This window comes from Lissotriton vulgaris, chromosome 7, assembly GCF_964263255.1.
Source record: "Lissotriton vulgaris chromosome 7, aLisVul1.2, whole genome shotgun sequence".
Classification (NCBI taxonomy): domain Eukaryota; kingdom Metazoa; phylum Chordata; class Amphibia; order Caudata; family Salamandridae; genus Lissotriton; species Lissotriton vulgaris.
The window spans coordinates 1,049,396,883-1,049,422,894 of NC_141695.1; the positions used below are offsets into that span (position 1 = coordinate 1,049,396,883).

Below are 26,012 nucleotides of genomic sequence, written 5' to 3' on the forward strand. Positions count from 1 at the left end.
CAAGTGCCCTCCACAGATAACTTGGCCACGCTTCGCTCAGCAAGATCTAAGTACCACAAGCACATCTTCCTTGGGAAAGCGGCGCACTTCAAAACCCTCCTTGACTCAGCCAAAAATAGACCCAAAAAACTATTCGATCTCATCAAGATTCCTAACTACTCTCCCTCAACCTCCAAGTTGGAGGATTCTGCAAAGAGAGCAGCGGATTTCGCTATTTTCTTCGATGAAAAAGTGAAATCACTTGTGGATCAGGTCGCTCATCCTACCCCTCCAGAGGAGTGCAAATCCTTAGCCATTTGGCAGAACTTTGACCCCATTTCTGAAGATGCCCTTCTCAAGTGCACCTGCTAAACAAAGCCCTCCAACCATTATCTGGACCCCATCACCAGTGCCATTGCCATTGACTTCTATACCCTTTCCCCTTCCTATTGGACCACTCTGGTTAACCTCTCCCTCTATCAAGGCTCCCTTCCTGTCTGCTTCAAAACTGGGCAGGTCACCCCTCTGCCTAAAAAACCAACTGCTGATGCGACTGACCTTAACAACTTCCGGCCCATCACTAACTTACCCTTTCTTGCAAAGATCACAGAAAGATGTGTAGCGAAACAACTCTCCCGTCATATCAAGGACAATGATCTTCTTGACAATTTCCAGTCTGGCTTCATTCAAAACTGCAGCACTGAAACAGCCCTGCTGCAAGTGGTTGATGATGTGCTGAGGATACTCGACTCGGGGGGTCCTGTCTTCTAATTCTCCTTGACCTTTCTGCAGCCTTTGACACTGTCAATCACAACACCCTCCTCAACATTCGTCAACAGAGAATGGGCATGGAGGGCGCTGTGCTTAAATGGTTTCCTTTCTTCCTCTCTGATAGATCCCAAATGATCAAAATAGCGAACAGTCTTTTATCTCCTGTGGCGGTAGGTCAAGGTGTTCCTCAAGGCTCTATACTTGCACCCACATTGTTCAATCTCTATTTAGAACCACTGGGAAATCTCCTAAGTAAATCCGGGATCCACTATCATCTCTATGCAGACGACACTCAAATATACCTCAAGGTTGCCTCCACTCACAATCTCTCCATCCTAAGCTCTACTCTCGACTCCATTCAAAACTGGATGTCAACTCATCAACTGATTCTGAATCCCTCCAAAACTGAATTCCTCCTCTTCTCCTCCTCACTCTCTCCTCCCCCAGTGCAATCATGGATGGATCAGATGAATCTAATTAACAATAAACCCATCATTGTCAACAGCGCAAAATCCCTTGGTGTCATACTCGACAAAAAACTCAATCTAATCTCCCACATCAATTCCATTGCAAAGTCTGCACGATACCAACTGCGCCTTCTTTGGGGAATCCGTTGCTTCTTCCCGGTGCAGGACCTTATAACCCTGGTGCAATTGCTGGTTCTCTCCAGGCTAGACTACTGCAATTCTCTTCTTACTGGCCTCCCCAAATCCCACTTGTCCCCCTTTAAATCTATTCTCCATTCAGCAACTCGTTTCATTTATGGGGCCAAAAGAAGCGACCACATCACACCGATGTTATCCACCCTGCGCTGGCTTCACATCGAGGCTAGAGCTATCTACAAGACTGCTTGTATCACCAACAAAGCCTTGCACTCCTCCTCTCCTCGCTACCTGGCGAACAAACTGAAACTAGCTGGAGGCTCTAGACCATCACGTAATGCGGAAAATCTACTGCTTGAACCTCCCACTTTCAAGAAGGAAAGAACGATGGCCCAATCCTTTTCAGGCAACGCGGTGAGAATCTGGAACTCTCTTCCGCCTCAGCTCCGGACCACCACCTCCTCCCAGGCCTTCAAAAGGGACCTCAAAGTTCTCCTCCTCCAAAGACACCTCCAAAAGTAATTCACGTCCTCTCTATTATCTGAAGGAAGACCTCCCATTACTGAAAATTCTACTCTCCATGACTATGGAAGTGCCTTCCCAGTGTGTTCTTGTGGTTGGAGTGTTTGCCATTTATTGCAGTATTATCCTTGTACTTGTGTTTGTACTCTTTTGTAACATGCACACACCACTTTTCCCATGTAACACACGGTTTGCTACCTCTCACATTTTGTTTGCCTTTGATACTTGCACAGGTGCCACCATTGCCTACGTAACGTTTGTTCTTGTGCCTGAGTGTCTAGCATATATTGCAGTATTATACCTCTAATTGTACTTTGTTTTCTCTTGTAACCTGCACAATTGTCACTTTGTCCTCCTGTGCACTTTTTGCTACCTAATGTATTTTTTTTGTGCTCACAATTGTCACTTTACCTTATGTAACTTAACGTCTGCTTTTGTAATCTGTTCACGTGTAATTTTCTCCTCATGTATCAGTTCTGTTCCTATTGTGAAGCGCTCTGACGCCTTCGGGTAAAGTCCGCGCTATATAAAAATGCATAAATAAATAAATGAACACAATCATGGCTGCCTTTTACCACTAAACCCGGGACAAGGTCCGTTCCCCTTGCCTCCATTAGGGCCCACAGCGCTCCTGTCACGCCACTGCCTTATTTCTTAGCAAATGACAAGGTTGCAGGGATTCCTGGTATAAACCTAGTTAGTCTGTGTTCTTATAACTCCCCGCTCCCTAAACGAAGCACTGAAAAATAAAGGTAAACTAAAAGGCATCGATTGCAACGCACCCCAGCAGTTCACGGTCAGTTCTGTACTAACGTCAGCCAAGAGTTTCAAAAGCAAAGTTCAAAGAAGCCAGAAAAGCTCGCGTCAGCAGTTTTATTTATTGCGCAAACAAAATACCAACCTCTAGTAGACGAGGAAGGAAAAGTGATCCACGGAAGGAACGCACAATCGGTACGAATACTGTGATGCAATGCAGCCGCTCCGGTTACACAGGCGAAAATAACTCCTACAGAGGAGAGTCTCTGCTTACAGACGCAGGGGGTAATCTGCAAAATAAATACAAAAAGAGAAAAAAATGAAAATATGAACTTTGTGACTCCGTTTACACGAAATGCATATCGTCTCAGCCAGCCGCTTCAGCCATCCTTGCCAGGGAGGGGACAGAGCAGAGTATCCAACCCCCAGTTAGTGAGGAGGCAAAAAACATGGGGTCTTCTGAGCAGGCATACCCAGCGCTCTTCCCACCCCAGGACATCCTCGTGTTTCCTAATGAGGTGAGGTGTAAACAACACATCAAGCCAACCATACCTGGCACAAGCATTCGATGACTCCCACAAAAGCTGATTGATTCCACCTTAAAGCACTGTCAGACTGCATGCAAAGAGTCTGGGCCTGATATTCAAGAGGGCAGCAATAGCAATTCGGAAAAAACAGCAGATTTGGCCTTCTGGCCTCCTTGGGTGCAGAGCATGCCTACCGTTAATTTGTGTTCTCTATTAGGGCTCTACAGTCTGCCCTCGACGGCTCGGTACACACACAAATACAACCACTGTTTTCCCCACTGTTTTCCTACTCTCTGAAGCCTGCATCAATACCTTGCCAGTTTCTTTCCCAGCAAAACAACAGGTAGAGTGAAATGCGACAGCAGCCCCGGCCAGTCTAGGTGAAACCAAATCTCTTGTCAAAACGCAGCCAGTCATGGTATACTGCTTCTCTGGAGGGTGAACATAAATGTGTAAGGAAGTCCGGGCATATGTTTTTCCGACAGTATCAGAGAATTTTGGGATTTCAAGGCCCTGCACAGTCACCCGCCTAAGGGAGTGGAAGTCTTGATCAAGATCAGGCATCACCGTTGCCCAGATTTCCAATGCATGATGAAGATGATGCCTAGCTGCTCCTAGGTGTTAGACCTGACATCCTTGGTGTGGTTCTTCCCTATTTTGCCTTCAGACCTCCTGTTTTTTGCTGACTTCATTTTTGCTGGCCTTAGGACTCTGCACACTTTACCACAGCTAACCAATGCTAATGTGTTTGTGCTCTTTCTTTAAAACCTGATAATATCGGCTTGTACCCAAATGGCATATTTAATTTACTTGGAAGTCCCTAGTAAAGTGGCACATGTACCCAAGGCCCATAAATTGAATGCGGCTAGAGGGCCTGCAGCACTGGTTGTGCAATCCACATAAATGGCACTTTAAACATGTCTCAGGCCTGCCATTGCAAATCCGGTGTATGCAGTTTTAAACTACCATTCCGACCTGCCAAAGTAAAGTACACCTTTTGCCAGGCCCAAACCTTCCTTTTTAATACACATAAGTCACCCCTAGGGTAGACTCCAGACATCCCAGAGTGCAGGGCGCAATGAATTAAAAAAGTTGGACATGTACTTTCAAGTTTTACATGTCCTGGTAGTGAAAAACTCCTAAATTCGTTTTTCATTACGGCATGGCCTACCTCTCCCGTTGAATAATATTGAAGTTACCTTATCACATTTTATAAGAGTAATTTCCAAAAGGCAAATAGGTACCCAGGTCATGTTTGGTGTCTCTAGAATTGAAATCCTATCTTATGGCGAAGTAGGATTTTAAATAGCAATTCTGAAAATGCTACATTTAGAAAGTTAGTGTTTTCTTGCCTTAGCCATAGGGTGCAATTAGGCTGTTCATACACGAACAACTTAGGGGTCTAGAAGCTAAACCAGAAGAGTGTTTGCTAATGTAAAACCTATGTCTGATTAGTACTATAGGAGTACAAAGAGTAACAGACCAAATCGCCAGTAAATGAAACACCTGTAACCGTGAGTCACCCCGGTTGTTTTGGATTCCCATCAAAGTCTTACAAGATCAATATTATCATTTGGTAATCCCTGGCGGGTATTGTGTCTCCTGACCATTGAGATCACATGCATACCCTCTCGGATGGTTCGGGGTAGCGACCACAATCACACAGGTATCACAAATGCTGTTGATTCAGTGGGAAAAGTGCAGTGCAAAAAGAAACAAGAACAGACTGGCAAAATTATCTCCTCGCAGATATTTGTTATCAATGCGATAATTTTGCCAGTCTGTTCTTGTTTTTAACCAGGAAGGGGCCAACGCCTATTAAAAGTTTTTCTGTTAGTTCCCTATCCTATTTTAAATCACCACTCTTTCTTTTTGCACTGCACTTTTCCCACTGAATCAACAGCATTTGTGATACCTGTGTGATTGTGGTCGCTACCCCGAACCATCCGAGAGGGAATGCATGTGATCTCAATGGTCAGGAGACACAATACCCGCCAGGGATTACCAAATGATAATATTGATCTTGTAAGACTTTGATGGGAATCCAAAACAACCGGGGTGACTCACGGTTACAGGTGTTTCATTTACTGGCGATTTGGTCTGTTACTCTTTGTACTCCTATAGTACTAATCAGACATAGGTTTTACATTAGCAAACACTCTTCTGGTTTAGCTTCTAGACCCCTAAGTTGTTCGTGTATGAATTAGTCCTTTGGGGGACAATACTTAGGCTTTGGTCTTTAAACGTCCCTCTAGCCGTCCCCTACTGTTTGTTTTGTCATGCAATTAGGCTGTCTCTGGATCACATGACTAGTTGTATCTGACAGCTGGGCTTTGTGTATTCCTTCTAGAGAGCCAAACTCAATGCTTAGATGTGACTCGATGGGCCACCACTGTCAGGATGGGTGGAAGGAGCTGGCCCCAACCCCACTTACACCTGAATAGGCTGTGTCCTGTCTCCACACAAAGGGATGCATATCCCCTGTACTTATTCTGGAGTCAGGGCCAGGAAGGCAGGGTACCTGTGCACTTCAAAGGCATGCCTCTAGTGTAGCAGGGTTTCCGTTCTCCCACAGAACTGTGCATAGAGATCTAGAACCTCAGTGAGTTAGGATGATCCAAAAACTCATCTCAGTGTCAGAAATCTCGTTACCTAGCTAGCTACAGTGTCTCATGGATCATTATGGAATGATACATGTATTAGACAAACCAGAACATGATCTTTAGAATACCTCAGGAGTCGTGGAACACATGAACACTCTTTCGTTATATAATCATTTCAAACCAAAACTGAGAGTCAAAGAACACAAGTGCAAGTTTGAAATATTTATTATTCAATGCAAAGTTCTCAAACGCAGTATCTTGTATAATACCAAAATGCAGATTATAAAAATCAGAGTCAACAGCATAGTCACTAATCCATAGTAAGCAAAAGGTGCTAGCATGTTATAATGCAATTTCTATAGAAATCTATATCACCTATATTTCGCGCACCCTATCTAGCATATTATATTATATCTAAGAAGGTCTCATTCGGGCTTTAGCAGGGCGGCCCCATACCTCTCAATGTCAGTAGGAGCAGTTCACATCAACCGCTACCAGCTCTCTTCATGCGCAGCACCAAGTGTGTGCGTTCATTCCGTGTAACTCTATCTTAAACCCGCGTAGAGCCCAAAATGTTGGCATCAACATTATTTGTGTTATGTCTAATGTCTAATGTGGTGCGAGGATCAGACCTCCTAGCAACCTTGTGTTAGGTTAATCTTAGAGTGTGCAGCTCTCAGTGTGCAGACAGTTGTACCAAGTGTACCAGGCAAAGCTGATAGCATAGGAATAACATATTATTCTCAAATAAAGCAACTCGCCGCTTCTAGGGTGAAAGCTACAACAACAAGTACGTGTCGTGTGCAAAACTGAAGCCGAAGGCAAAACGGCTGTTTAAACATGTAATACACTCATGCTAACTTAACGCAATATATGTAATGAAGTATCCATATGACACCCCCCCATTGGTCCGAGCACCGCCAATCATAAGGGAAAAGGCAATACTAAATCAGATACAAAAATTGAAAGCAAAATTCAATAATCTTGAGCTAAAATAAGCTAAAAATATGTATGAATGAATATGTATGAATGAATATGTATAAATGCCTACAGTGGCCTCAATTCTTAAAAAAAACCACAAAACCCTTGAATCAAAAGTCATCCGCCAGGTCTCAAAATTACGAAATGTAGGACCAGGTCTCATCCTTTCAAATGTTTGTAAGAGAAAAACCAAGGCACTTATCCGATATCCAAAGTCATGTGCCACCTAGACGTTATCTCCAGCGACATCACGTGAGTGAACTCTCCATCAGCTGAACATAGTTCATCCCTCCAATTCAGCGAGGGGAAAGTCATATTTCACCACAAAGCATTCCTCCCAGGCATCTCACGATTGGAAAGTATATGCAAAGAAAGTTGCAACAGCCTCCAGTATGAAATCACTGTCATCATCCGAAAATAGTTCAGCCATCCAATTTAGCAATGGGAAAGAACATACGTGCTCCTCCAGCATCGGATCCTCCTGCAACGTCAGAGGACAACTCGGTGGGTTCACCAGATCGCTGTGTGTCAGAAAGGCATTCGCCGCTGCAGAGATCTCCCATTGGCCCAGAACTCCATTTATCGCTGCCAAGGCCATAACTCTCTCGCCAGAACAGATCAGCTCGTGAGCCACAACGGGACGCATTAGCTGATCAAAATCGACGTCAGGAGCAGTCTTTAAGCATAGGCATAAATCAATGGCCCAATCGAACTCGCAGCTCAGGCAGTGAAACACAGGTTGGACACACGTGAAGTCGGTGAACCGAAATGACAATCTATAGGCCGTGCTTAATGCTGCAAGCGGCAATGTTCCATAGTAATTGAGCATCCGATTACGGCACAGTGTCAGGAGGCGTTGAACGGCGTCTTGCGCAGGATGGGCATCCATGTTTTATGAAGAAAAACACCAACAGAAAACCTGCGGCTACAGCCAGCAATACAGGTAGTCCACCAAACAAACTCGAAAAAATAGTGTGGAAAAACGTGGGAATGAGACCAAAAACTTTTTCAAACGTAGTCACGAGGCCACTGCTTACTAATTTAAAAAAATGTGCAAGCCCAGTCGTTGAAGAAGCATTAAAAATCTGGTGTACCAGCTCGCAGAAATGAAATGGCAAATCAGTGTTTAAAAGCGCCTGCACCTCTGTGCGGGTGTTAGCTATGTGAAGGACATAAGTTTCCCGGGCCGAACTCAGGGTCACTTGTTTTTGAGACAAAAGAGCCCTTATTCTGCTTAAACCATTGAATTTCGCTTCCAAGGTTGGGATCCGTGGCCAGATGGAGACATCTGAAGAGCCATGCGTGGGTGGGTATAGGACGTTCTTGCAGCACACTACACGCTCTGATACAGTAACTATATAAGCCACACCAATTAATAAACCACAACATAATTCGTTGTTTAAAAGCAAATAACTACCATTAGCTAATAAAGTAAATGTGGGAACTACTGCTGGAACTGGCGTGCCTTTTAAAACACATGCTAAATTTGGGCGGTCCTGATTACAAGAACCGTGTAACTGAATGTGTCTGCATATTAATGAATGGTCAGGTGACTGTGTGCATTCCTCACCATTAAGATTCACTTCTTTTCCATCTTTCAGACATCTGTATGTGTATGGTAATGACCATGCCTCATGTAGGAATGCATTGCCTAGTGGCTCATACCGTCCTATAGCAATATACCGCATACAGTTAGTAAATTTATATAAAGGAAATGGTAATGTAATTAAACCATGAATAAGCCACGTGGCAGTGGTGGTTTCAGCAACAGAGAAAGGTAAGGATTCTAGCTTCTCAATATGTAACATAGAAAACGATGCATCACGCATTGAAAGCATGCGCTGTTTATCAGTAAGATTAAAAGGGGCAAAAAGTGATGAAACGTTCAATGAGGTCCAGGGAACTCGACCAGCCTTAATTGTCTGTAGAGTCCAGGCAAACTGCATTACAGAACGTAATTGATTTTGACCATGGTATAACGTGGACACTTCATCATGTACAATATCAACAACAGAAGAAACAATATTATCCAATGTGTAAATTCTGGAAGAAAGCGTGTTAATACTATTATCGACCACTGCAAGCACTTTTTCCAAATTGGCTTGATCAATAGCCCTCAGGCGTTTAGCTGCTTCGACTTTTGAAAATTTCCAAATTTCATTGTAAATAGCATAAATAAAGCGTTTAGACCTACCCATAGTCGGGCCTTTTATAAAATCATTTAACTCTATGTTCTCATTCAACTGGGACAGATGCAGTTTAACTGCAGCTAAAGTGGAATGTTGTAACCAGTTCTGACACAATTTGCCTACTGAATAAGTTGTAACAGTGTGATCTGAGTCAAACCTGGGATCTGGCCTGATGCGTGTAAAACCCTCAGACAAACCCAAAAAACGACTTTGGCAAGAATCAGAGCTTCTTTGCCATAAAAGCCACCCATCCGGATCAAAACTGGAAATATTAAAGGAGGAATTCTGCAAAAGTGCTTGTATCTCACTTATGGACAATGTAGTGAAATTACTCCAACCTGAATATTCTTCCAAATCAGGGATAGTAGGGGTATTTAATTTTTTAGATGTAGCCAATCCAAAACATGTTGTTTGGGAAATAGTCGAATTTAAAAACAACATGTGATTCGGGATGAGACATGCACGATGCAAAGCCTCAGTGCCTTGTACCTGCCAATCTTTGGTACCCCAAACCGATTTAAGGTCAATAGCATCCTTCCATAACTCATAGCCATCCACAGATAACCTTTCTAGAAAGGATTTTGAATACAACAATTTTGTGTCAGTCAGTCTAACTTTTGGCATGGATTTCTGTTTCACCTTGAAGTAAAAAGACTCAGGATTTGATTGATTAAAATCTGTAAAGTAAGAGTATTTTCCCAGAAAAGTACTTGAGCTCCCCTGTAAAGGAGCAGGGCAATGTTCCCACTGAGTGTAATTCACAGGAACCCGCCTGGAACTTGTCTTGTGCAAGAAATGATTTCCATAATGTTGGTAACAAAACAAATCACCATAATTGACAGAATCTAAATATAAATCCTCATCATCAAAGGCCGCATAATATTTCAAATCAGAGAACAATGCTTCTACGGCCTGAAGATCCCAATCATCAGAACGAATATTTTGCTTAATCACATCTCCCATGTTTACTCTAAGCACATTAGGAACATTAATAACTTCTGTGGGGCCATGTATCTGAAACCTAACCGCATCCCACACAATCCCATCAAGGACAGGCCAAGCAGTAATTTGTACTGAATGTAAGTCTCTCTTTAGTCTGTGTGCTGAATGTGAGGAGGAGTGAGGGGCCAATGTTCCATTAAGGTACCGAATTCCTGTTCTTTCTTTCACATAATGGCCATCAATCAGGCGGAAAAAATAAAACACAAAACCAATTGACATAAAAAGATAAAATGAAAATAGTATCAGCCAAATGTATGTCCAAGGTGGAACTAAAAAATGTTTTTTAAACAATGTGGCATATTTTGCAATAGTCGATGGTTTCTTTGAAAGTTCCGAATCAGAGTCAAAAGAGAATCTGGACTGGTTAGCCAAACGAGCATGTAAATCGGACATAGATAAATCAGCAGGATCTGCATAGGTCACCTCATCAATGTTAGTAACAGGAATAGTATTTAATAAAGGACTTGATATGGCAGGCATCTCGAGGGACACCTCCTGATCTGCACCAGATGTAATAGCCAGCACAGAGTGCCTCACCATGGAAGGACAGGATACAGCCGGTGTCATACTATGAAGAATCGGCCACCCTGTGTGTCTTGACATTGTCAATAGAAATAAATCTGTTTTCTTTACGACCTGGAAGTGGTGGTAAAATGACTGTTCTTGTGCCCTTCACTCCAAGGACCCGAACTGGCGCTCGATATGAGGGACCAAACTCCTTTTTGTTTTCGATCTTCTCTCGAACCAGTTCTCCAACTTGGGGTAGCCAGCCAACTACCGGGATCTGCAACGCATCATCCGACGTGGAGGGCAAGTGTTCCTTTGCAAGACTGTCTCTGGTCTTTTGTAGATCCTGTAAAACATTGCAATGTTCATCTACGTCAAAGGCCGCGGCCTGGGCCTCGCAGTCTGCACCATCAAGGTCAGGGACGTACATCTTGATACCAAAGAGCATTTCGTATGGGGTCCGCCCACCCAGAGACCTTCTAGGGAGATTATTAAGCGCACGCTGCACGCCATAGAGGTGGGTCAGCCAGTTTCTACCAGTGCCTATAACTCGGGCTGTCAAAGATTGCTTTAAGTCGCGGTTCATTCTTTCTACCACAGAATTGCCCTCAGGCCTGTAGGGGCTTGAAAACTTCACCTGTACTCCCAACGAAACCATAGCATCCTTATACGCCTTAGAGGCGAAAGCCGGACCCTGGTCCGAATGGAAAGCACCACAAGCAAAGATTCCCACAAAGACACGCAAATCCTTAATGACAGTCCGTGAATCAGCGCTGCGATGCGGCCATAACCACACAAAGCGTGTGCATGAGTCGACTGCTACTAAGATGTATTTATACGCAGTATCAGAAGAGAAAGGACCGCAGTGATCTAAATAAACACATCCAAGTGGTTTATTAGAGATGTACAACTGTGTCTGAGGCGGACGCGCAGCAGTAGAAGGCTTAATCTGCTGACAAATGTCACACATAAGGACATAATCGCGCGTCTGTTTGTACAGTCCCCGCCACCAGAATCTCTGTTGTAGCTGAGATACAGTGGCTGAGACGCCCGCATGCGCAGACGCCACACCTTCATGAGCCGCTGTAATCAGAGAAGCTCTGCGATCCGAGTTGGGAACTAGACGCTCTCCAACTTCAGGAATTTTCACATAAGGAACCTTATCGGGACTTAAGTGGTATGTGTATTTCGAAGGGAACCCCGCAGGATATTTACCTCCCTTCGCTGTGGCAGCAACAGCCGCCAAGATGTCATCATCTATTTTGCTTTTGGACCTCGTGACTGCTGCAACTAAGTATTTAGATACCGCTGATTTCGCTGCTTCATCAGCAAGCGAGTTGCCAACAGCGTGGACTCCCACGCGCTGGTGGCCGAGAGTATGAATCACAAACACGAGCGGTAGCTTTTCTTTAAGTTCCGCTACTCGGACCCAGATCATTTTATGTTTTATTGTGCTACCTTTGGAATCACGAAAATCATTCTGAATCCAAAAGAACAAGTTCTCATTGTAAGACTGGACACAGTAGAAAGAATCACTTACGATTAAAGTCGTCACACTAGGATCCGCGTACTCCAATGCAAGCATCAGAGCACGTAGCTCTGCTAATTGTGCAGTGCAGTCCCCAAGTGTCTGCGTGTGCACGACACTGGACTCGAACTCATCGTTCACCATTGCACCGACCACAATGGCGCAAGCGGAAACGTAGGCATGTTTAGAGCCATGCGCAACCTGCGCCGAACCATCCGTGTAAATGATACAGTGGAAATCCTCCAACGGCCGCATTGCTAAAGGAGCAGGATGAACAAATTCATACTGTAAATACTCCTGCGACCGTAAAGCGGCGTCAAAAATAAACGTGACATCCTGAGATGTCAAGGAAGTAGCCCACTGAATCCACCGAGGGTGCAAAGCTTTAGAATTAGGTACACTGGCTTTCGTGACCGCCTCCAAGGCAGGACACGGGGTAACAACCAACATGCGCTTTCCCTGCGACAGGGCACGTTCTTTAAGAATTGCCATCTGCACAGCCGTTAACACTTTCTCCACAGTGGAAAAACGCAGTTCAGCCGAAGTGTACAAGCGTGACTTGTAAGCAATAGGTACAGTATCCCCCTCGTTAAAAGTCAGGTACGTGAAACCCACCGTCCCAGGGATAATTCTTATCACCAGGTTGGTCTGGTTATCACGGGTTTGTAAGTAGTCAGAAGTGAGCAAATCAGCCTGCAAAGACTGCAGAATGGCTGAATGCTCAGGCAGCCAGCATGATTTGGAAAAAGATGGTTGTACCAAGGCATATAAAGGCTTGATACGCTGGGCATATTCCGGAATGTATGTCCTTCCGAAATTTAAAAAACCCAGTAAAGACTGTAATTTTTTCAGAGTTGTCGGAGAGCGCAACTGCGCGCACTTCTCCAGGAAGTGAGGAGCCAATCCCTTTCCTTCATGGTTAAGTTCATAACCTAGAAACAACACTGTGTACTCCGCAATGTGTGACTTCGCAAAGTTAAACTTGTAACCCATGTCTGCAAAGTTACAAATTATGCTGTTTACTCGACACAGATGCACCCAAAGCTCGTCGTCTGTGAGATAAATGTCATCCACATACGAACATGCAACTGGATCGAAACTCTCCAAAAGAGAGACTATGCGGGCGGAAAACACTCCAGGACTATTTTTATATCCCATTGGGAGACGTTTAAACATTTTTTGTACGCCGCCGCACGTAAAACTGGTCCATTGGGAACTTAGACCATCTAATCTATGTGCATAAAAACCATTGGAAATGTCAAGCGTGGTTTTGAACCGTTTACGCTCAAGACTATTCACTAGGGCAGAGCCGTGAGTATTCTGTACTGCACAGTTACGGCAATGCGAGTTCAAATGCCGGTAATCCAAAACTAGACGATACGAGCCGTCCGGCTTGTTAACAGTAAAAAGGGGATTATTCATTGGTGACACACATGTTTCAATTACACCTTGATATTCCAATTGTTCAAGGATAGCCGCGACTGAAGCCTTAGCTTCACGCCGTATGGGATACTGGGGTTGTGGCTGAGGCTGTGACCGTAAAGGAATCTCATGGCTAGGGGACAATTTATCCCAGCCACACTGATTTCGGTACACAGCCGGCGCAAGCGCCAGAGCCCACTCTTCTGCAAAATGCAGCGCTTCCACTCTCGGTACAGTGTGCGCGAAACTGGGGAGGATTACCTTCTCCCCTCGCGGAGCTGCGAGAACAAAAGGTGGGGGCCAGTCAGCCTCCGAAAGCAAAATGTCATACGTATCCGATAGATTCTCCCAAAATACCCCTTTTACAGTTCGCTGCATGTCACCTTCAATTAACAGGACAATTTCAAAAAGTCTTTCAGGGGGAGCAACATGCGTATCAGCTGTTTCAATTACAATAAAAGTCTCAGTCGCTGTCACCTTCAACAGTGGACGGAGGGCCTCTCTCACTATGGTAATCTCCGCCGCGCTGTCCAGCAAGGTCAGAGCCCACGTCAGATTCCGAAGCCGCGTTCTCACTATCTGGGGCATATCGATGCGCCGTTAAGGCAGCGACCTTCTTCTTGGCAAACTGCGGTCTCTTAGGCGTAGAGTCGTCCCGCTGATCCCCTTCACTTCGCGTGCGGGGCTGGCCACGTCCTTGCTGACCACCCCTGCCCCTGCCGCCCCCTCCACCACCGGTTGACGGAGCCGATGAGTCCTGAAAGGAACGAGGAGAGCGTTGGTCAGATGCCTGATATCTATCAGGTGTTTTAATCGTAGCGCGATCGCGCAATTCATAAACACGCTCTGACTGCGCAGGTTGTGAAGGCGCCGGACTCGAGACCTGTGTCTGTTGTTGTTGTTGCTTACCCTGATTCTGCTTTTTAGGCCAATTTTGTTTCTTGGACCTGGGCTGTCCACCTGTTTCCGAAGACTGCCCCTGGGGTTGCTTCTTTTCTTTTTCAAGAAAAACCTTCGCACCCTTAGAATTGCGGCCAACCATTTTATAAGCCGCCACAATTATTCTTGCCAGCTGACGGGGTTTCTCGGCATCGGGAATTAACGCCAGACCATTGGCCACTTGAAAGTTCACTGCATCCCCTTTTACATTGGCAAGGATAATACCGCAAACTGTCTCAAATGAACCGTTCAGGCGCATACCCAACTCAACCGCCGACTCAGGTCCGTGATCATCCTGAACACGTTTGAGGATTGCAGACAGGTTCGACACTGACGGTGTGCCAAAGCACCTCGAGTAAACCGCTGCAAAAGTCTTACCCCATGTCTCACAGTCAACAAGTTCCGGGGCTAAATCTTTCGGTAAACTAAGCGTAAGAATCCGGTGTTTTTCACCCGGAGTCGTATTAGGAAACACAGCTTCCAGCTGGTCGAATTTCTCGGCAAGCCAGTAAGGAAAATCATCCTTAATATCTGGCTTTCTGCCCATAACGGAATTCACCAAGACCGGACTTATTTTCAAGCCAGCCTGGTCTGCTCGAAGCTGCGCCCCTGCGGGGACTGCGCCATGAATATTACGACCAATGTAATGAACAAGCGCTCTAATCACACCAACTGCGACCTCATGAAGACGCCGCAGGTCACCCACATTACAAGTGGTGCGATTAGGATGAGGAGTAAATCCACCCAAAGCGGGCCAATTTGTGCCCGGAATGGATAAGGGACCTAACCTCGGAGCCGTCAAAGAATGGGGTAGGGCGCCACCAAACCAAACTCCGTGCTGCCAAGCGTCTATAGGTACTTCCAGTGCTCTGTACGGAGCATAAGCCGCCGGTACATCCGTGGCAGTGTATGAATGATAGACACCCGAATTAGCGTCTATTTCCGGAAATGTCACCCAGGAATAAAACAATTCGTACGGGTACGCATGTTCCGCACTCACTACTAGAACCACAGCTAAGCCTTCCGCGGGTACATTATATCCCCGCAAGTGGTCGCGAACCGCGACGCGGCTATGCTGCGCTATTTCCACTGCCATGTTAGCACAGGAAGAAGAAAAACTAGACAAAGAACACTTTGTAGCACAACTGGGTAGTGATTCAAAGTAACCTTTTTAGAAGAATTCAAGCTTGAAAAGACCTATTTCAAAAACAGGTAGGTTTTCCGACACCGCCGTTTACCGGAAACGGAAATGAAGGTGTCAAGGTATGAATGATATACTACTCGAGTGTCATGAAATACGGCCAACCAATCCGTTGGGCGCCATGTAGCAGGGTTTCCGTTCTCCCACAGAACTGTGCATAGAGATCTAGAACCTCAGTGAGTTAGGATGATCCAAAAACTCATCTCAGTGTCAGAAATCTCGTTACCTAGCTAGCTACAGTGTCTCATGGATCATTATGGAATGATACATGTATTAGACAAACCAGAACATGATCTTTAGAATACCTCAGGAGTCGTGGAACACATGAACACTCTTTCGTTATATAATCATTTCAAACCAAAACTGAGAGTCAAAGAACACAAGTGCAAGTTTGAAATATTTATTATTCAATGCAAAGTTCTCAAACGCAGTATCTTGTATAATACCAAAATGCAGATTATAAAAATCAGAGTCAACAGCATAGTCACTAATCCATAGTAAGCAAAAGGTGCTAGCATGTTATAATGCAATTTCTATAGAAATCTATATCACCTATATTTCGCGCACCCTATCTAGCATATTATATTATATCTAAGAAGGTCTCATTCGGGCTTTAGCAGGGCGGCCCCATACCTCTCAATGTCAGTAGGAGCAGTTCACATCAACCGCTACCAGCTCTCTTCATGCGCAGCACCAAGTGTGTGCGTTCATTCCGTGTAACTCTATCTTAAACCCGCGTAGAGCCCAAAATGTTGGCATCAACATTATTTGTGTTATGTCTAATGTCTAATGTGGTGCGAGGATCAGACCTCCTAGCAACCTTGTGTTAGGTTAATCTTAGAGTGTGCAGCTCTCAGTGTGCAGACAGTTGTACCAAGTGTACCAGGCAAAGCTGATAGCATAGGAATAACATATTATTCTCAAATAAAGCAACTCGCCGCTTCTAGGGTGAAAGCTACAACAACAAGTACGTGTCGTGTGCAAAACTGAAGCCGAAGGCAAAACGGCTGTTTAAACATGTAATACACTCATGCTAACTTAACGCAATATATGTAATGAAGTATCCATATGACACTAGAACAGGTGTCTCCAACGAGTAGCTCGTAAGCTACCAGTAGCTCTCCACCTACTTGTGAGTAGCTTTCCTGTGTGCAGCCCAATCCAATAATATAGACGTTTTTGCTTGGTTAAACTATTAAATGTAATCTAAAATGTCAAAATGTTTTTAAAGCTATTAGTGAGTTGGGGAGATTTGTTACTCATATTATTACATTATTGCCAGGGGGATTGCAACTAAGGCATTTATTTAGTACCCATGTACAGTCATTTCAAATTGTCAAAGGATTTTTAGGTTGAGCATAGGCAGCGCATGGACTGCTCTGCGAGGCATGCTGTATTAAAGTATGGACTTGAAGCTCAGTTCATTTTCCACCAATTTTTTCAATTGGCTCCTGTTATTGTCCTTTCTAAATGGTTATTTTGGTTCATGAATAGGCTTAGTAGTCCCTCTTTAGAACAGCCTTGTCTACATTTCTAAACTCCAATGAGGACTGGCCTTTTTAGGTCTCATCTAGCGTTGCAGCATGAATGCACTGCTCGCACTGCAAGGACTATTGTGATTGAAGAGATTTCAGAAAGGGACTTGAAGCCCCGCCCATCATTTTCTTTGGTTGGCGTCATGGTTTATGCTAAACGGAGGCCTGCCATTGGAAACAAGGCTTCTTTGTTTCCGCCTTGTCTCCTTTTGGGACGGCCCATCCGGAATGGATCGGTTGCTTCACAGCTGTCGTGAGGCTATTTCTTATCTTCAGGAGGCGTGTAGTTACGGATCATGTTTCGGAAGTTAGGCACGCACAATGCGCATGGCGCGCTTTCACTTTCCTAGTTTTACTTCCATTTGGAGCGTTTTTTTATTTTCAGAGCGGTCCGCTTCGGTTGCGCATGTTTCTTTACTTAATTACTGTTCCTTTTCTTGGGGCGGTATGCTTCAGCCATGCTTGTTAAACCATGTGCTTACTTGCAGGAAGAGGGTATGCCAACCGAGCGCTCCCTTAAGGTAGATGAAAGAATACGCCTAACTTTCACTCATTGCGGTAAACACTGATTTGGCAGCACGATCCGAGACCACAGAACTGCCTGGTAACACTGATCATACATCGCTATAAATCCTGGTTCCACACAGTCGACATGGCAGAAACAAGAGCGCCTCTAACCCAGACTATGGATTTCTCCGTTTCAATAACTATCTCCTTTCGACCACAGATGTTTATTTGGTATGTTATTCTCCCCAAGATATTCCTATTTTCACGCTAAAACTCTGAGAGGGGGGATGTAGGAGTATGAGGGGTGAGAGGGGGCTGAATAGGTAGGTTGTTTGTTTCCCATGTCCAGGGTAGGAGATCTTGCTGGTTTGTGTGGTGGGATGTTTTAGTAAAGTTGGGGGAGAAGAAGTCAGGGTGAGTGGGGGTATGAGTCGCTAGTGCTACTCAGGCAGGGTTGAGGGGCGGAGAGAATACGTCACTTCCATGGCAAAGTTCAGGGGTTGTGTGATCTTCGTCTTTTTTTATTATTAAAACTTGCTTGTTAAATTTAGTTATGGTGAAATTAAGTGATCTGCACACAATCACAGGATGTTGAGCCTCCTGTGGAGACTCGCACTGTCCCCAGCTTCAAAGTCGGCCGCTGTCTCTGTTATGGCACATCCTCTTTCCTTGCATGCATCAATTGCACCAGCCCCTCCTGCCTCGGAGTAGCACTACAGGCTGCCTTTGGGCTAGTTTTGGTAGCGTCCGGGCTACTATGCAGCAGCAGTCCCTGGTTGTAACAGAAGCGGAAGCCAAGTTCTACTGAGTGAGGCCGAGTGAGGAGATTAACGTGCTGCTGCATTGGAGTGTGTGCAAAGAAATAGGGCTGAGGGGTAAAAAGAAAAATGCTCCGGGTCTTTTGTATTTTTTTCATGAGGCTGAGGGTGCTGGTGAGACGTGGAAGAGAGGTGGGTATGATTTCCTTCCTCTCCTCCATTTTGGAGTGCTCTGCAGCGTTTTTGTCCAAAAGGCGGGAACCGGCCTTTCTTTAACCCCTTCGCTGCGGCGGCAATTCCGCCGCAGCGCTAGGGGGGGGGCGGGGGGCCGAGCGGTGCTCGCATACTCATGACGGAGCCGCTCCGTCACGAGCCGCGGTTGAGCTGTGCTCGTGACGGACCGTTTCCGTCATGGCCCCGCCCGCTCAATAGAACGCGCCATGCAGGTTTCGAAATCAGCGCCGCGCAGGCGCGGCGGCAGGGCCATGACGGAACCAATCCGCCATGGGCACAGCTCAGCCGATGCTCATGACGGAGCGGCTCCGTCATGAGCATGGGAGGGGTTAAGATGCAGTACAAAAGGGAGTGGTGATGGACGGAGCATCTGAACCAATCAAACACTCACACCCAGTCAACAGATCTGGGTTTAATCCATCACCGTTCTTTAGCACACTCTGCCACTGTCATGTAGTGCTTTATGTGAGAGAGCTGGCGGTAGGATTCTGCCTCTCAGGGAACTTTACTGAGTGTGGGCACTTTTCGGAGAGATGGGGGGGGATAGGATCCCATCAATATGGGCTTTTGGGACGGTGCAGGCATTGAATGTACGACTTACAATTGAGGCAGTGTCTGAGCTCACCTCGCAACACTGGCGCTTCAGGCTCAGATCAATTACATGCTCAATTAATAAAAAGCAAGTGTGGCAGCGATTGAAGGTGGTATTTTTTTAGCACCATACCTAGTCATTGCTATGCCTTGCGGTCACAGCTGCAGACTTTGAAACTGGGGGTCCAGGTTTGAGTCCTACCGTTGGATCCCCATCCTGGGCAAATCACTTAATAGCTGGATAGCTGTACTCAAGCAGGAAAGTTGCGATGATAGGATGAGCTGTTTTAGCCACCGAGTAAAAACCTAGCTGTTCATGGCTACATCTTTTTCATTTCACTACATTTTTTCATTTTCTCCCTGACACATGCATGCAGAGTCATCGAGTAGGTCACTGAGGAAGTGCGCTTTCATGACACGAAGCAGATGGCTTCAGAGGACTCTTTTCAAAGGGGCCGTCCAGGCTTTTAGCAGACAATGGCTCCCAACATAGAAACTTTGCAAAACATTTCAAGAGCATTAATCTACCAGTAACTTCCCCATTCGGCAGCCATTCAACTGTTATTTGATGTATTTTACCTTATTAGTTAATTGGTTCAGGAGGAAAAATATGAAAACGTCACCAGGAAAGGAAAAATAGGCAGAGAGAATTATATTAATAAATATAATTCTATCTACCTATTTTTCCTTCCCGGGTGACATTTTCATATATTTTCCCTGAGCCAATTAATTAATAAAGTAAAACATACATATTCATGGCCGAAAACCCTGTCACATTGAATGAATCACATCTCCCTCATCTCCCCTCTCTATGGTCCTCATGTCTCCCTCGACCCCCCATATCTACCGTTCTTGCTCTTCTCCTGTTTCTCTATCAACATTTCTTTAATCTCTTAACCTTCCTGCCCCTCATCTTACCTCCCTCCCAGATGTGTATCCCCTTCCCATATCTCTAACTGTTACACCCACGTCTCACTCAGCCCTTCTCTTTGTCCTCCTCATCCTTCCAGTCTCGCACACCCTGCATTTTGTTATCCCACTCTTTCCTTTATCCCACCTATCATTGCCCATTACCACCTGGCGCACCTTTCCCCTCTCTGTCTCCCTCTCCTTTTATTCCTCCATTATATTTCCCTCACTGTCACTCCATGTTACATTCCTTTGCACTGTTTCTCTGCCATTACTACCCTCTGTGGCAGCAGTAGGGTACAGCGCCTTCTCTCTCTCCCTGACAGAGGTGTAAGAGGGCCTAAGCAACTACCCGTGCAGGGTTAACATAAGGGCCAAAAGTAAAGAGTACCAAGTCACGGAATCAGTTTACAAAGAAAGCAAAAAAAAATGAGAAAATTCCAAAACAAGCATTTGCAATGCAAAAGGCCTCTTATTTGCGAGAGTTCGAGCTATTGTCATTGTAAATAACAATGCCTTTATGTGTTTTGTTACGCACTTCGGACTTTTGAGGTTTTCTGAACACAAAGGCATTGTCATTTACAATGTCAATAGCTCAAATTGTCTTAAATGCGAGACCTATTGCATTGTAAATGCTTGTTACTTATGTTGTTACTCGGTATGTTTTATTTAGTCTGTGAGCACTATTTTCTTGAATGATTTCTCCTGTTCCACCCACGAAATGCTTTCCTCTAACGCAGCACGGTGCCTGTTTTTATATTCTTTTTTAATAATGGCGGACACATCATATGTACAAATCCAGCCTGTTTAGTAATTGTGGCCGCATCATATTTACAAAACTAGCTTGCACCTTTTAATCGATATTTAAATTTTTGGGCAGTACGGTGGCAATTTTTTTTATCGGAGTTCTATCCCATGGCGGCCGCACACCTGGAGTGGGGAGGCGTGCATTTTGCACATAAAGGCATGCAGCTGGCATTTGGCTAGTAGTCTGTACTCCAGGAACTCCCGTGCCCAACACCATCTCACCCCTCCCATCCCTCTGAGGTCGAAAGTTTAAGCTATTGGCATTGTAAATGACAAGGCCTTTTATTTATGTGTTAATTTTTTAAACAGATGCATGAAAGGCATTGTCCTTTACAATGACACTACCTTAAACTCTCGCATATGCGAGACCTATTGCATTGAAAATGCTTGTTCTACATTAGTGCTGGAAACCCTGCCTCATGGAAAGGGGCGACCACTCGGTCCCCCCGAACGTATGGTTGGGTGCCCCGATCCTCCCGGGAAACCATTTTGGGCGGGGGCGTGTCTCGGCTGGTATGCCCGAAGTGGCGTAGCCGGGGCGCGCCTTTTTCCTGCCCAAGAGGGGTTGTCCTAGACACCTACACCGATGGCCACGCCCAGTAGGCGTCCCGGAGGAGGGTACACGCCCTCCCGCAGAAGAATAAATAGAGCGGAAATCCGAAGAAGCGTCCTCTTGTTGCTGTGCTCTGAAGGCTGCACCCACTCGTTGCTCGTGAGCCCTCGACGGAACAAGCAGCAATTTTGAGAACTTGTAATCTTGTTGTTTTTCTTTCAGTTACTCGAAGGCGAAGAATCCAGGACCTCGTTGCTCGTCTAAGGAGCCGATAATCGAAACCATGGCTGGCAAGAAAGCAGGAAAGGGTTCCGAGACGGATAAGGTGCTACGCCTGTTGATGAACCGAATGGCTGGCATGGAGCGGAAACTCGGACAAGTCCCGTCGATCGGTCGAGGCCTGGCGGACGTCAAAAAGCAACTGGCTGCACTGAGCAATCCTGGTAACCCTAAGAAGGTAATAGGCCCGGCCTTGCCGGGAATCGTCCCCGAGGGTGGAAGGAAGCGGGTCAAAAAGAGGGCGGTTTCAGGGGAGGTCCCGGTCCCTGAGGTGCCCCCGGCCACCCCGGTCACACCAGCTGACGGCCCGGTACCAATCCCAGACGCGGGTCAACTGATCCCGGTTGTGATTACCCCCGCTAACGATGAGGATATGCCTCCTGAATTGGCCACCCAGTTGGCCGCATGGCTCAATAAGAAAGCAGGGGGTGCCTAGGCGCCCGGAGACACGGCCGAAGAGGCCAAGTTACTAATACAGCAGTTGCGGCAGTCGCGAGATGCCGCGAAGGCGAATCTTCCTCTTGTTTCCCCACAGGTGACACCGGTAGGACTGGCAGTTGGTCTCGAGAAAACGGCGGGAACAACGACCGAACCGGGTAAGCTCGCTTTGCCAATGGCGGGGGAGGGCAAATTACCCTCAAGGCGGGAGAGGGTGGCACAGCACATCCCTATGGCCACAAAAGAGTTGATATGGGGAGACAAGTATGTCAATATGTTTTCGTTATTAACTGACCATCGCGAGATGGAGTATGCCAAAACCCAGAAAGATTTGTGGCACCCGAGCGTGTGGCGCGCCAAGATGGCGGAGTTCAGGGTGGATGAAACGATAACGAATTGGGCGAAGGCCTTTGCAATATTTACTGCAGTTATGGGGGAACGTAAACCCGAAGTATTAACTGAACTGTCTTGCTATCAAACTCGTATTATGGATTTCTATGCAATGTATGAGGGAGAGGAATGGAAAGGTTACGACATGAAATTCCGAAAAGCAAAAGAATATGATGCCTCTCTGACATGGGACTGCCTCGACTCGGTCTCATGGCATAAGCAGCTCCTGCCGGGGGCGGCAGGTACATCCTCGCCGGGCGGGAGCGGGTCAGGGGTTTCCCGCCAAAAGCCCGCGGTGCCCTTTCGAGCAGGCGCCGGTGGCGATCACCAGCCGAAAACCGGCGGGAATGGTGGAAAGCGGGGGGTCTGTTGGGGCTTCAATCGAGGCAACTGTAACAGACCGCAAGGAACTTGTAGGTTCAAGCATGTGTGTGCGGGCTGTGGGAATTCCTCACACCCGGAGAGTTCATGTAGATCGAAAAATAACGGGGCGGGAGGAAAGGGAGGGTCCAAGCATGAGTGAGGTAGATCGTTGTGACCAATTGCCTACACCCGTTGATCTCATGGCTATGACTCCCTGGTTAAACAAATACCCTGATTATGTCTCCGCTGGGGTGTTGAGGAAGGGATTCTTGCACGGCTTCCACATCCCGGCGGGGGATTTTCGAGGGGACTCCTTTTGTAAAAACCAGTTATCGGCGCAACATAATCCAAGTGTGGTAGAGAGGAAAATTGCGAAAGAAGTCAGCTTGGGGCGAGTGGCAGGGCCTTTTCATCGCCCACCGGTAGCGGATTTCATCTGTTCCCCGTTAGGGGTGGTCCCGAAGAAAGACCCGGGGGAGTTTAGGCTTATCCATAACCTGTCCGCTCCAAGGGGTTCCTCGGTAAACGAGGCCATTGACCCAGAAGTCTGTTCGGTGCGGTACGCATCATTCTATGATGCCGTTGCCATGTTAAATCGCCTGGGCCCCGGGGCGCTGATGGCGAAATCGGATATCGAATCGGGGTTCTGGTTGCTCCCGGTACACCCACAGGATCAGCGCTTGCTAGGTTTTGCATTCCAAGGGAGTTATTACATGGATACATGCATGCAGATGGGTTGCTCCATTTCTTGTGCCTATTTTGAAAAGTTCAGCTGTTTTCTGGAGTGGGCATTCACCGAGGCCACAGGGCATAGGCATGTTATGCATTACCTAGATGACTTCCTGTTCTTAGGAGCGGCCGGCGACACAAAATGTGCGCAGGCGCTACATGATTTTTGCATCCTCATGAGGGAGTTTGGAGTCCCATTGGCACCAGATAAGACGGTTGGACCATCTACTTCACTGGAGTTTCAGGGGATTGAGCTCGATTCTGTGGAGGGATGTTTCCGTTTGCCAGTGGGAAAGGTAGCCAAATTTAGGGCTTCCTTGAAGCTATGCCTTAGTAAGGAGAAAGTGACCCTGCACCAGTTACAGCAAACAGTGGGTCAGCTTAACTTTGCCTTGAGAGTTATACCAATGGCGTGCCCCTTCTCACGCTCTATTGCACAGGCTATGGTTGGTCTCAAAGAAGGACACCACCGTACGAGACTGTCTGCAGAGGTTCGCCAGGATATGCGCATTTGGTTGGCATTTCTGGCGGACTTCAACGGTCGAGTAGTATGGAGCAAGCCGCCAGCGTCTTCTGACGAGCTAGGTTTGTGGACTGACTCGGCGGGGAGCGTGGGATTTGGCGCCATTTTTGGTAACCGATGGTCGGCGCAAACATGGCCGGCGTGGTGGCACTCCAGCGGTCTCACAAGTAACATTGGGTTCCTGGAGCTATTCCCTATTTTTGTTGCTCTGATGGCATGGCCAGCCGAGTTCAGAGACCGCTCTGTGGTATTTTGGTCTGATAATATGTCTGTTGTCGAATGCATTAACCAACAGGCAGCACGCTGCAAATGGATCTTGAGATTGTTGAAAGAAGTTGTGCTGCGTTGCATGAGATTGAATGTACAGTTCAGGGCGAAACATGTGCCAGGCGTACTGAATCATGCAGCTGATGCACTCTCTCGTTCACATATGCAGGCGTTCAGGGGTTATCTGCATACAGCGGACCTAGTGGCGGCACCATTCCCCGAGGCACTTTGGCTAATCGGTGCCCCGGATTACAAGACCTCGTGGCAGCAAGCTTAGCCCCCAGGACGAGGAAAGCATACGAAGGAGCGTTTCGTTCCTATTGCACATTTTTGGGTCCGACAGGGGATCAGAACTGGGGTCAGGAGGAATCCTTCCTGGGGTTCTTGGTAGCACTACACAGAGAGGGCCGATCAGCGGCAACGGCCAATAGGCATAGGGCGGCCATTTCATTCATGGCGCAGGTGCATGGCATAAAAGACCCAACAGGTTCCTTTTTGGTAAAAAAAAGCCCTTCGCGGCTGGCAGCGCCTCGAGGGTCGCAAGCAAGATGAGAGGCGCCCGATTGGCTTAGAAAGGTTGTCCATACTCATGGCGAAACTAGTCGAGACATGCTCTTCCTAGTACGAAGCAGTTCTGTTCCGGGCAGCTTTCGCATTAGCGTTCCATGGGGCTATGCGGGTGAGCGAACTGGTCGCAAGGAAAAAGAAAGACGTTGAGGGAGGCTTTTGCAGGGATCACATCCTAGTTAGGGGTGATTCGATGGTAGTCACGATAGCCAGGTCCAAGACCGACGAGGGGGCTACGGGAAATAGTGTTGTTGTGCAGCGCGTGCGAGGGTCCCCCATGTGCCCGATAAAGTGTACAGAGGAATACTTGGCACTAAGGGCGGATACATGGGGGGGGAGTTTGCTGAGGCACAATGATGGCACCCCACTGACGAGGTTTCAGTTCCAGAGGGTGCTAGCACTGACGATCGCTGCTGCGGGCATGGACCCGGGCGATTTCGGGACGCACTCCTTTAGGATAGGGGCTGCTTCTGAGGCTACAGCCAGGGGTCAGAGTGCAGATGAAGTGAAACAGTTGGGACGATGGTCCTCGAATTGCTTCAGAAGGTATGTGCGATTGCACATGTTGTAAAGTCAATTGACATGCACTCACGCTTCTTGTCTTTTGTTTGAATTACAGTTTCGCAAGCCTGTCACGCGGGGCGGAATTTGCAGTCGACCCAGTACCAGGAGACCAGCGGTCATGGATCACCGTCTAGAGAGAGTGTGGTATGGGTCGTGGGCCACTCATACGTGAGGCGCGCCTGGGACGTATTCAAAGCAGGTGATGCGACTCGCGCAGCTGGGGAATACGGGTACAGAGTGACCTTCCATGGGAAGAGCGGGCTCTGTTTTGACCAATTCGAGTCATTTGTTGAGGGTCTCTTAGGGCGGCAAAGGTCACCGCCATCTGTAGTCATAGTACACCTGGGGGGCAATGATTTGGTGACACTGGGTAGACGAGTGTTGTTTGAACAAGTTTTGTCTGCTGTTAGCTGGTTGGCAAAAAGAATCCCGGGGTGCACAATTGCCTGGTCCCACATGATTCCCAGGA

General features: G+C 46.7%; 1 protein-coding gene across 2 annotated transcripts in view; it reads right to left on the reverse strand.

Annotated features, from left to right (window-relative positions):
• The window catches only part of SAR1B (secretion associated Ras related GTPase 1B), a 470,631-nt gene that overhangs the window by 283,865 nt on the left and 160,754 nt on the right, over positions 1-26,012 (reverse strand). The window contains exon 3 of one of the 2 annotated variants that reach the window (XM_086931492.1): positions 2,776-2,920. The exons of the other annotated variant lie outside the window; for it this stretch is intronic. The gene's annotated coding sequence lies outside the window, so the exon portion shown is untranslated. The remainder of the gene's footprint in view (positions 1-2,775; positions 2,921-26,012) is intronic. 2 annotated transcript variants of the gene reach the window in all.